The sequence below is a fragment of the Lissotriton helveticus genome, chromosome 9 (genome assembly GCF_964261635.1).
Source record: "Lissotriton helveticus chromosome 9, aLisHel1.1, whole genome shotgun sequence".
Lineage (NCBI taxonomy): Eukaryota > Metazoa > Chordata > Amphibia > Caudata > Salamandridae > Lissotriton > Lissotriton helveticus.
In genome coordinates this window covers 70,073,273-70,085,789 of record NC_136070.1, presented here as the reverse complement: position 1 = coordinate 70,085,789, position 12,517 = coordinate 70,073,273, and the positions used below count along the sequence as shown (strand labels likewise).

General features: G+C 48.2%; 1 protein-coding gene across 2 annotated transcripts in view; it reads right to left on the bottom strand.

The window, feature by feature from the left end:
• RGS6 (regulator of G protein signaling 6) overlaps positions 1 to 12,517 on the bottom strand; it is a 1,203,707-nt gene that overhangs the window by 257,534 nt on the left and 933,656 nt on the right. The gene's annotated exons all lie outside the window — the stretch shown is intronic.

Below are 12,517 nucleotides of genomic sequence, written 5' to 3'. Positions count from 1 at the left end.
ATACAACAGTATTTTTCTCTTATCCCTTCTAGTAGTCCCTTTATTAAGGTTTTCAAATGTTACTTTGTTACAATTATAAATATATACTTAGACTCTAATTTGTAGGAATTTGAGACAAGAAGGTTCACCATAAATTAGTGGATGTTGTTTCTGAACACTTCACTGCTCCCCACCACATTTATAGGTCAGTAAAACCACCTCATTTATAGGTCAATAAAACTTGGTTTTATAGACGACTGAGCCACTGCCTGCTCTGTCTGTGGGAAACCCTTGTACGGGTCCAACACAGACCGGAATGTCGTTGGAAGGCTTTTCGTACATAAGACAGCTCCTCCGACGCCAGTCATTATTCTGGGACTGACAGTGAGATGATCGTGGTCCCATCCTTAAACAGATTCCATGTCATACTGGGATAAAGCTTATGGCTTCAGAGGGAGATTAGTTACTTTATTCCCAAAGACATAGCCCCGCTCTTGGATCTGTATTTGAATCATTCATCGCGGAAGCACTGCCCATTACCCCCATGGCATGTGGCAGGCTTTCCAGCTCTGTTTTATGGCCCAAAGTTGCTCTCGTCCTGGAGTTGGGAGACACTGGAACAGCATCATTAAATGTTGTTTTCTGTGGGGACTGCGGTGCTGCCTCTGTTACCCCCGCCATAGCGCAGCAAGTCCACTATATTCTCAAAAGTCCTCCTAATCTTCAACTCCCTTTATGTATTGATGGAAAAACACAAAGATATAATTAAGTTATGTTTCCATAGCAAAACTTAAACAGCTCTGAAATGTGGCAAGTACAGCATGCTGTGCAAACCACAGCTCACCCCTCAGGCAAGGCCCTCCTCATGGCCTCACATCACTGAAGACATCCCAAATTGCACCATCGCTGACAGAATCGCAGATGACATCATCATCATTGATATCGCTGACGAGATCACATATACGATCAGCAGTCATGTCATTGATGAATGTATGACGTTACTAAGACATACATTACCACGCAGTAGGTTACAACGCGGACGTTACATCGTCCGCGTTGTTACCACACATCGCAAGTCGTTTCTACGACTTGCACTAGATGGTGCGCTGGATTTAGGAATAGTATAAATTACTATTCCAACTCCAGTTAGTGCAACAGTCGGTAATGTGTTGGATTTCAAATCCAACACATTCCTTGGTGTTGTGCGCTATCTAGTGCAAGTCGTAGAAATGACTTACGATGTAATGCCATGCGTGGTAACAACGCGGACGATGTAACGTCCGCGTTGTTACCTACCCGCGTAGTATTGACAGCTTTATAAACGCTGTTTCCCGTCATTGATTACATCAGTGTATGAACAAGAAGAATATGTTATGCAATGTGTGTGTTTCTGATTTCCTTATAACTTTGAAACAGTTTGATGTATGTGCGTTGAATGTAAGTTAAGATGGTGCAGTTCTTCAGGGTGGGCAGAGTGATGGGGTAAAAAGGTATTCAGATACTAATGTCTTTGGTGCTGTTTGACAAATCTCCATTCACTCTGGAACCTCAAGTTTCACGCGGTTTCCATTAGATCTGTCAGTGGTGCGTGGAAGCAAAGTAGAACCGGGTGTTATCAAAGCTGTGATTTACTAATAAGGTTGGTGATGTTTGATGGATCAGCATGAAAGTTGAGATTCCAGAACTGGGCTTCACATGGCAGATGTCTGCTAAATGATATGCAGATTCTATAATAGATATCCAGCATCTAGAATCTACCACCCCTGATTCCAGAGGTCACTGAACGTACGCGCACAGTGGGCTCAGTGGGATGGGACTGGGTGTTTCAGTGCATCAGTGCACACCAATCTCACCTTGGGCTGGTGGTAACAAAATCTTGCAATAGCTTGAATCAAAAGTACATAGACAGAGTAATTCCATATAAGTCATAGACGACCTGTTCCGCATTTGGTACGAGCTACGGTCTCAACAATACGCCACTGACTACAACATACGCCACGCATCTAAGTAACGTCACCAAGGTGTTATTGAAGAACTTACAAGAATTCTGGCAATACCAGTATCAGAACAAAATAAAAGTGATCTGCTGCAAAGATCAGCGTATCCTTTATTTATATATTTCATGATTTGCCAATGAGCGACTGAAAATGCATTGGAACCACCATTTTTTTTAAATTCTTTTTATTAAAAGGAAACAAAAGAAACATTAGCATCAGGTGAACAACTTTGACGTCATTGTGGGGTTTGATTGTCATAATAATAATAATAATAATAATATAAAAGCTTGTAGAGCGCTCAGTAACGCCATCACGGCGTGTCCCCGCGCTAAAGCCATCAGTGAGCAGCATGACATGAGGTCCTTAGCTCTAAGCCGTGTATAGATGAGTTTTAAGTAGGGATCTGAACCGTGATTCACTGTTCTCCAGTCTCAGTACAAGGGGAAGTTTATTCCATTGTTGAGCTGCATGTAGCGCAAAGGAACGCCCGCCTAATCTGGCCTTCCTTATCCTGGGGACTATCAGCAGTCCGGCACCCTCCGAACGGAGAGTCCTGGTCGGTTCATAGCGATTGACTAAATCCTTCAGGTAATCGGGCGACCTGTCCCAGACAATTCGATGACAAAAGAGGAGGCACTTAAACAGCACACGTTTCTTCACAGGCAACCAATGAAGCGCATCCAGTGCCTTTTGCGAGTTGGCTCTCCTAGGTCTTCTTAGCACCAGCCTGGCGGCGGAGTTTTGTATAACCTGAAGGCGGCCTAGGCTCCCCTCGGTTGCCCCTAGGAACAGTATGTTTCCATAGTCCAACCGCGAGGTCACCAGTGCCTGAGTTAGTGTCTTTCTGGCCGCTATGGGTAGGAGGTCTAGGGTTTTATTTAGGGTCTTTAGGACTCCGAAACATTTGCCTACCAACCGCCTTATGTGGCCCTCGTATGAGAGAGAGGGATTCATCCAGATTCCTAAATTCTTGGCCTCCTCACAGGGTGTGGGAACAGGACCCAGGCACGCCGGCCACCACTCAGCTGACCAGTTTTCACTTTTCCCCCCCACCACCAACACCTCTGTTTTAGAGCCATTGAGTTTTAGACAATGGGAGTCCATCCACTCAGCCAATGCCTGCATGCAGGATTTAAAGTTGGCTGGAGTGTTAGAGGTGTTCTGCGATAGGGAGATCAGCAGCTGGGTGTCGTCGGCGTACGATACCAATTCCACCCCAAATGATTGTACCACCTTCGCCAGGGAGGCCATATAAAGATTAAAAAGAGTGGGGCTCAATGCTGAGCCCTGAGGCACTCCCTGATCTAATGGCATCTCCACTGACCGACATGTCCCTTGCTGTACCTGGAAACATCTTTCCGTGAGGAACGACTGCAACCAGCGCAGCGCAGGACCAACGACCCCGGCTTCGTTCAGACACCGCAGCAGAATGGAATGTGCTACGGTGTCAAAAGCCGCACTTAGGTCGAGCATGATCAGGGCCATAGTTTGGCCTACATCTGCCCCAGCTCTTAAAGTCTCAGTGGCTCTCCGGAGCGCCGTCTCCGTGGAATAGCCTACCCTGAAACCTGACTGAGAGGGATGAAGTAAATTCCACCTCTCAAGATGTTCCGTCAGCTGGGTATTGACCACCTTCTCCGCCACCTTCGCCACGTATGGCAACAAGGAAATGGGTCTGAGATTTTCCAGCACCTCCATGCTTACATTCTGTTTTTTCCTTATTGGCAATACTATGGCTTTCTTCCACTCCACAGGAACTTGTTGAGTGAGAAAGGAGGTTTGTAGGACGTGTCTTATGTGAGGTTCCAGGGCTGTCAGGCCCTCGGAAATGACCCAGGCAGGAGCCGGGTCATTGGGCGAGCCCGACTTCACACTTCGACACAGCTTTATAAGCTTGTCAGCTGCGGGGACCACGAATGTTTGTAATGAGGATTCGGGGGCTGCAAGGAAACTACCTGCTTTAAAATCTGTGCCTTTATCTGGTAGTTGGGAAAAGGAATCATAGATCGCTTTAACTTTGTTGGAAAAAAAGTCAGCGACTCTATTGCAACCCTCCTTAGAGGCCTTAGTGGAAGTGTTAGAGCTAGAGACTAAGGATATTTCTTTATAAATTTTGAACAGCTCACGCGAGGAGCTCTGGGCCGCCTCAATGCGTGTATGAAAATATTTAGCTTTAGCTCTGCGCACCGCATACTGATAGCTTCGGTGAGCTGAGCTATAACTGTTCTTTGCTAGTTCATTCGGGTTCCTTCTCCAGCTTCTTTCAAGTTTTTTGCACTTGGACTTGATTTGCTGGAGTTCAGGGGTGAACCAGGGGGCAGTACGTTGTCTGCCTTCTCTAGCTTTGGCCTTACTCATTGGGGCTATCTCATCCAGAGTGGCGGTCACAAGTAGATTGAGTTCCTTGTTCGCCTGATCACTGTCAGTGGCACACAGAGGTTGTGCTTTCTGGATGGCACTTATGAAGTGCTCTTGAGAGTACTGTCTCCATTGGCGCCTCATGATAATTCCCTTACCTATCTCAATGACCCTAACAGGCTGAAAAGAACATTGGAAAGGGACCAAAAAGTGGTCGGTCCACGGGAGCTGACAGGGAATAGAAGCTTGTATCCTATCCCAGCTCGCAAAAATAGGGTCCAGACAGTGACCCTTCTGATGTGTGGGCGCCACACTTAGCAGGTTAAGCTGAAGTTCTTGTAGGACAAGACGGACTTCCTCTGCCTCCTTTTGTGAGGGATCTTCTAGGTGTAGGTTCAGATCACCCAACACCAGTACTTTCTTGTGTTTAATCGCAGTCTGGGCAGCCCCTTCTAGTAAACTACTACGGAAGTTGCCCAGCGAGCCAGGAGGTCTATATATTAGGAAGCCCGAGATTGTCTCGTGTGGAGCCAATTTGATACAGAAATCTCCAGCTTCACAATCTTCAATTTTTGCTGGTTTCAGAACACACTCAATAGGGTGTTTTACAATGATGGCAATGCCACCTCCCCTTCCTTTTCCTCTATCTAGTCTGTGGAGAGTGTAGCCTGGCGGAATAGTGTCCACTATGTCTGGATCCGAGTGTTCTCCTAACCAAGTTTCCGTTAGAAACAGTATATGTATGTCCTCATCCAGTAAGAGATCCCACAGCTGGAGAGCATGTTTACTAAGAGATCTGCAATTAAGAAGGCCCCCTTTAATACTAGGCGCTTCAGAGTCGGGGACAGCGGCCGCTAACCGACTTCCTCTAAATGAACAATGAGAGCACGGACCTAGGTTCAGTGGCTCCATCGTGTGACGACAGGGGGGATACGGGGCGGGGCAGAGGTCTCTCAGCCTCTTACTTGTGTAGGACTGAGTGCGGCAGACGCGCGATGTAGGGGGTTGCGCCCCTAGCCCCGGCCGGTCGCGGACGGGCGCAGACGGGCTTGGCTTAGGCGCGGCTTCGGCGCGCGTCCGGCGCGCCCGCTGCGCCGTCTGAACCCTAGGCACATCTTATAGGAGGTGAGGAGGGCGTGAGGCCGGCGCGACTAGAGCGCCGCCCCTGCCCACACCCAAGATGGCGCCCGCCGCCGCCTCAGCCGGGAATCAGGAAACGGCTGGGCGAGGCTGTCAGCGACGAGAGTAGCGTGTGTTAGGGTGTCAGAGTGCCTCAAGACTAATTCCCACGTTAATCTAGGAATAAAAAGCCCCCCTCAGATAAAAATAGTAGTAATCACCAAACACGATTTAAAAGCACACAATAACACAGGTTCAGCAGAGGCTCTGTGCTGCTCGACTGACAGCTCGCAGCCCTAGTCCTCCCTCTAGGGAGAGCTCTAATAGGCAGCGAGCAGCTGAAGAGGCACTGTTTAAAAAGACTGGGAGGGCGTGAGGCCGGCGCGACTAGAGCGCCGCCCCTGCCCACACCCAAGATGGCGCCCGCCGCCGCCTCAGCCGGGAATCAGGAAACGGCTGGGCGAGGCTGTCAGCGACGAGAGTAGCGTGTGTTAGGGTGTCAGAGTGCCTCAAGACTAATTCCCACGTTAATCTAGGAATAAAAAGCCCCCCTCAGATAAAAATAGTAGTAATCACCAAACACGATTTAAAAGCACACAATAACACAGGTTCAGCAGAGGCTCTGTGCTGCTCGACTGACAGCTCGCAGCCCTAGTCCTCCCTCTAGGGAGAGCTCTAATAGGCAGCGAGCAGCTGAAGAGGCACTGTTTAAAAAGACTGGGAGGGCGGGAGGCCGGCGCGACTAGAGCGCCGCCCCTGCCCACACCCAAGATGGCGCCCGCCGCCGCCTCAGCCGGGAATCAGGAAACGGCTGGGCGAGGCTGTCAGCGACGAGAGTAGCGTGTGTTAGGGTGTCAGAGTGCCTCAAGACTAATTCCCACGTTAATCTAGGAATAAAAAGCCCCCCTCAGATAAAAATAGTAGTAATCACCAAACACGATTTAAAAGCACACAATAACACAGGTTCAGCAGAGGCTCTGTGCTGCTCGACTGACAGCTCGCAGCCCTAGTCCTCCCTCTAGGGAGAGCTCTAATAGGCAGCGAGCAGCTGAAGAGGCACTGTTTAAAAAGACTGGGAGGGCGGGAGGCCGGCGCGACTAGAGCGCCGCCCCTGCCCACACCCAAGATGGCGCCCGCCGCCGCCTCAGCCGGGAATCAGGAAACGGCTGGGCGAGGCTGTCAGCGACGAGAGTAGCGTGTGTTAGGGTGTCAGAGTGCCTCAAGACTAATTCCCACGTTAATCTAGGAATAAAAAGCCCCCCTCAGATAAAAATAGTAGTAATCACCAAACACGATTTAAAAGCACACAATAACACAGGTTCAGCAGAGGCTCTGTGCTGCTCGACTGACAGCTCGCAGCCCTAGTCCTCCCTCTAGGGAGAGCTCTAATAGGCAGCGAGCAGCTGAAGAGGCACTGTTTAAAAAGACTGGGAGGGCGGGAGGCCGGCGCGACTAGAGCGCCGCCCCTGCCCACACCCAAGATGGCGCCCGCCGCCGCCTCAGCCGGGAATCAGGAAACGGCTGGGCGAGGCTGTCAGCGACGAGAGTAGCGTGTGTTAGGGTGTCAGAGTGCCTCAAGACTAATTCCCACGTTAATCTAGGAATAAAAAGCCCCCCTCAGATAAAAATAGTAGTAATCACCAAACACGATTTAAAAGCACACAATAACACAGGTTCAGCAGAGGCTCTGTGCTGCTCGACTGACAGCTCGCAGCCCTAGTCCTCCCTCTAGGGAGAGCTCTAATAGGCCATTCACTCAGAATCATAAATTACAATATGCATAGACCTTGGGATCACCGGGATTCCTGTGTTTCTGCTTCCTTTTGCCGCATCGGGGGTGTACACAATCCACCACGATGACTATTCCAAGCACCCCAGAACGTCCCCCACTTCTCCGGACAACCCCTAGCTACATATACCGCCCGCTCTGTAAACATACACCAGTCTAGATCCTGGGCCCATTTAGTAGTCCGGGGTGACTGGCTGGCTCCCCATAGCTGAGCAATATTACGCTTCGCCACCATACATGCCAATGTCACCCACTGTTTCTGATACCCATTCAAATCCGTGGGTTCCCATACATTCAATATACATCTCCGGGCTTCCGGTCGTACCTCCTCCCCCAGTACTTCTTGCACCTTGACCCAGAAATGTTGTATCTCTTCACAATGCCAAAGGATATGTATGAAGGTGCCAAGTTCTCCACAACCTCTCCTACAGTCTCCGCTCACCGCACGCCCCATGTGTACTAGTCTTGGCCCTGTGATATATGATCTATGTAAAATCTTAAATTGCACCAATCTGAGCCTCATATGAACTGCAACTACTTTAGGGGAGGAGACAGCCTCTACCCAGTCCTCGTCTAACTCCAATCCATCTGCCCCCCACGCTGCTCTTATAATCACCAATGGGTCATCCATATTATTTACGAGCTTCCTATATATCAAGGAGATATCCAGCACTCGGTCTTCAAGAGGAGAAGCCTCCAGAAGCTCAACGCCTCTAGGTATGTGGGCAAGAAGGGCATGTCTAATCTGTCGGTACCAAAAGTGTTCATTATCATTCAGACTGTACTGTTTTTTGAGAGATTCGAATGTCTGCACACTGCCCCTCTCCCACACATCCCCAATCTGGCTGATTCCAATAAGATCCCACTTATCGAACCCTTTAGATCTCCACAAGCTCCCAAGCTTCTCTGAGCTGAACAGGGGGGTGGCTAACGTCAGTTTTCCCTCCCAACCTAAACTTCTGGTGGTCGCGTGCCAAACATGCAAGGCGTGTGCCGTCGGGCCCGCCAACATGAACCTCCCGGGCCTGGCATACAAGGCTTTGACAATATCTCCCCCCGGTGCCTGCCCATGATCCATAGCATAGCCTTGGTCACCAGGGGGCCCATAAATCATGTGATTCACCGCAGCCAGATGGGAGGCCCAGTAATATTTCTTAAAATCTGGGAGACCGAGGCCTCGGTCATACCACGGGAGAGTCAGCTTGATAAAAGCTATGCGGGGCCTGCCGTCCCAAAGGAGCTGCTGCTGAAGTGTCTCGATCTCCCTGAAGTAAGAAATTGGCACCGGATCCATTGTGTTCTGGAGCATATAAAGGAACCGAGGCAAGGCCATCATCTTAAATAACACCGCCCTCCCAAGTAATGATAGGGGGAGAGCTTTCCAGCATTCCACATCTTTTTTTAACCGATTTAGGGGGGGTTCCGAGATTATTAGCATATCTCATCTTCGGGTCCAAAGTTATATATATACCCAAATACTTAAATCCCGCCTGTTCGATCTTTATAGGGCATGACTGCGGGATCACGGGCGGCTCACCCGATATAACAAACAATACCGACTTTGACCAGTTTATAGCAAACCCGGAATATCTACCAAATATGGCCAGGACATCCAAAAAATAACTCAAGGACGCCCTGGGGTTAGTGAGGTATAAAAGAATATCATCCGCGTAAAGGGAAATTTTATCCTCCCACTGCGCTGTCCACCGCAGGCCACGTATCGACCGGTCCTATCTGACCCATGCGGCCAGAGGCTCCAACGCAAGTGCGAAGAGAAGTGGAGACAGTGGTCATCCCTGTCTCGTGCCCCTTCCGAGGGAGAAATCAGCTGATTTACAATTATTTACAATCACTCTGGCCAGGGGGGTGGCATACAATAGTCAAACCCACCCAATAAATTCCGGGCCAAAGCCCATCTTCATCAAAGCCGCAAATAAGTGGGCCCATTCGACCCTATCAAATGGCATTGTGGCATCCAAGGACACCAAAACCGCCGGCTCCAGTATCCTTTGGGAGCCACCCAGGATCCCATGAAGTCTCCGCAAGCTCAGGGCTGTGTTACGATGCGGCATGAAGCCGGATTGATCGGGGTGTATCAGGGTTGTAATGACCTTGACCAATCTGGTGGCGAGCAATTTTGCCAAAATCTTGGGCTCAGCATTAAGAAGCGAGATAGGCCTATATGAGAAAGGGGATGTCTTGGTCTTGCCTGTCTTATGGATAACCACAATATTTGCCACCGGCTGATCGTATGGTAGTTGTCCGGAATCCCTACTTTCCAAAAACATGGCCCGGATATGTGGAGTGATTTTATGGGCGTTCAATTTATATAATTCTATTGGTATCCCGTTTGGACCCGTAGCCTTCCCAGATTTTATGCCTCTTATCGCCTGCGCGATTTCGTCATCTGTGATGGAGGAGTCTAAATATTTCCTATAGTCCTCGGATAGGCTCGGCATGCAGATATTTCTGATCATCTCGCCATTCTTGGTCTCTGTAAAACCACCCACCGAGGCATATACTTCTTTATAATACTCAGAAAATGCATCTGCCACTGCCTGCGGATCAGTAATTCTGTCAGGTCCTGACCCTTCCAGCTCAGGCACTAACCGAGAGGCCCGCTCTCCACGCTCTAACCAAGCAATCAGCTTACCGGCCCTACCTCCATGCTCATATATTCGACTTTGTACAACATTGTTATGGTAAATTGCTCTTTCCCTGGAGAGGCTCCTGTACTCATCTTGTTTTAACTTCAGTAGATGCAGGTCTCCCTGCGTAGCAGTCTCCGCAACCTGTTCCTCTAATCCTACAACTTCCGCCTCCACCCTGGTAACCTCCACCTGGTGTTTCTTCTTCTTACCTGCGATGGTGTATGCGTGCGTGCCGGGAATCTATCTATTTCCTCATCGAGTACTGCATTGAAATCTCCCCCCAGCACCAGGAGACCTAGGGGCAGGGTCAGAAAAACGGTACTCAAGTCTTTAAAAGTATCCGACTGAAGGCCCGGAGGTACATATATTGACAAGAAGGTAACCATCCTACCTCCCAACTGCCCCGAGACACCAACATATCTGCCCCTCTGGTCTGACCACATAGCCTGTATTTCAAACGGAAAGGAATTCTTTGTTAGGATACCAACTCCCCTAGACCCCGATGTAAACCCAGCATGTGCCACAAGTTCATAGCCCCCTTTATGGAGGGCCATACACTCGTTCCTGACAAGGTGCGTCTCTTGCATTAATGCAACTTCTGGGGAGTGTCTTCTGATTAGTTGATTCACCATCCCTCTCTTTATCTTGTCACCCAGACCATTGACATTCCAGCTCAACACCCTTATCCCCAATCCCAGACTAGCGTGAGACATTTACCCCATGCCACTAGCATTTAGTTGCAAGACTGTCACCTGATGCAAAAAGAAAAAACATATCACCAATAATTCTACACAAATTACATTTTTATTCTCAAACCCCCCCTCAACACTTGACCCCCCCACCCTCCACCCTACACCCCTGCATGTAGCTTGCGCTCATCCCCAACTAGCAGTGGCCTTTTGCCCCAACACTAATCTACAACTAACTAAAAGTAGTAAATGGAGGAAGGCCCAAAAGACCCGCCTGCCTCCCCCCCCCCCCAATCTCGCCATTACTTCTTTACTCCGGACTGGCCCAGAACAATTCCTAATCTAAGATAACAAATCCGGAGAGTCATTTTGGACCCGCCCCAACTCCCGCTAATACCATATACGTAATTAAGTCCTGCAGTCTTCATTGTGAGTTTGCTCATTGTTCATCTGCTTCCTCCCGAGCTCGACTCTCCGCCTCTGTCGAGTGTACTCTCTCCAACCAGTTCGACGCCACCTCAGGATTGTCAAAGAACCAGGTCTTCCCGTCGAGTTCCACCCGAAGGTGGGCCGGAAACATCATGGCGTATTTCAGCCCCTTGTCTCACATCTTCTTCTTCACCGATAAGAAGCTCAGCCGTTGTCTCTGTACCGCTTGAGTGAAGTCCGGAAAGAAGGAAAGGGTCGCCTTTTCATACTTCAGGGGGGGGGCCCGCACGCGCCGTCTGAGGAAACACCATTTTTAAATTAAGAAACACAGACTTCAACTATTCTGTAGTGAATATTTTTATATTCGGACCCACCTTTCTATGGAGGAATCTTAAGTGGTGAGTTCCATTGCTCCCTCATCCATCACATAGGTAGAGTCGACTGCCCTATTAATCTACCCCTGAGGTATTATCGGAAGAGGTATTACACAAAGGACAATTGCTTTACCCCCTTTAACTACAATTCCTTGCTTGTGGAATAATTTTTCTAGTTACTCCTATTTTATTTTAAATTTAAATTAAAAAAAATAAGTTAGTTTGATGCTCGTGCCACTTCGTGACACTGCATGGGAACAGCGTTACCTAAATTGTTCCGGGTTAACAAAATTGTCTCTTTCATATTCGCCCTTACCAAAACCTTCCAAATTTCCTTCACATTTCCATTGTGGGTTGAGCTCTGTGCACCTTTTAGTTGGCACATTAAATCATACCATATGAAACAAATCCCCTGGCAGATCTTTCTTGCAGCCAACTATGGAGCATACATGCTTGGATTCACTCCTGATGCTGTATGCTTTGAGTTTTCATTAAAAAAGGACATAAAAACATTCTAGCTGCCAATACACTGAATGAGATGTCAGGAGGAAAACAGCATGGGAGTACTGTGAGTGAACAACCATTCAACGACTTCATTCACAAAACTGTCCTCTGTCTGCTGCAAACCTTTTTTCAGAAGGCAACCACCTGCCAGGAACTCTTTGAATGAAGAACAAAGGGGATGGTGGAGAGGCTGCAAAGAGCAACATTGGAGACAAGACTGGCTGATGTAAAAAATGTAAACACTACAGCGTCCGTTTAGGTATCAATATTAAAAGCGATTTATCAGTTAAGCACAATACTTAACCAATGTATTGTTATAAGCATCTTAATAGTAAGAAAGGATTATGATTCGAAAACGTATTCTCTTGAAAAAATGATTATTAAAAATATATGTCTAGATATCTGCAGCATACACATTTATTAATTAAAGTACATACAATAGGCACAGAGCGTATTGTGTGAATACGCAGTGCTCATAAATCGTGAAAGCAGCTCAGAAAGTGATCATAGTTGAAAAAGGAAAATGACAAAAAGTATACACATAATTTCTTTTTGCGTGGTGTTTCCAAAATAAGCAAAAGTTCAAAAGTTTTGGAAACGTTTTATGTATAAAATCAGTCAATGACAG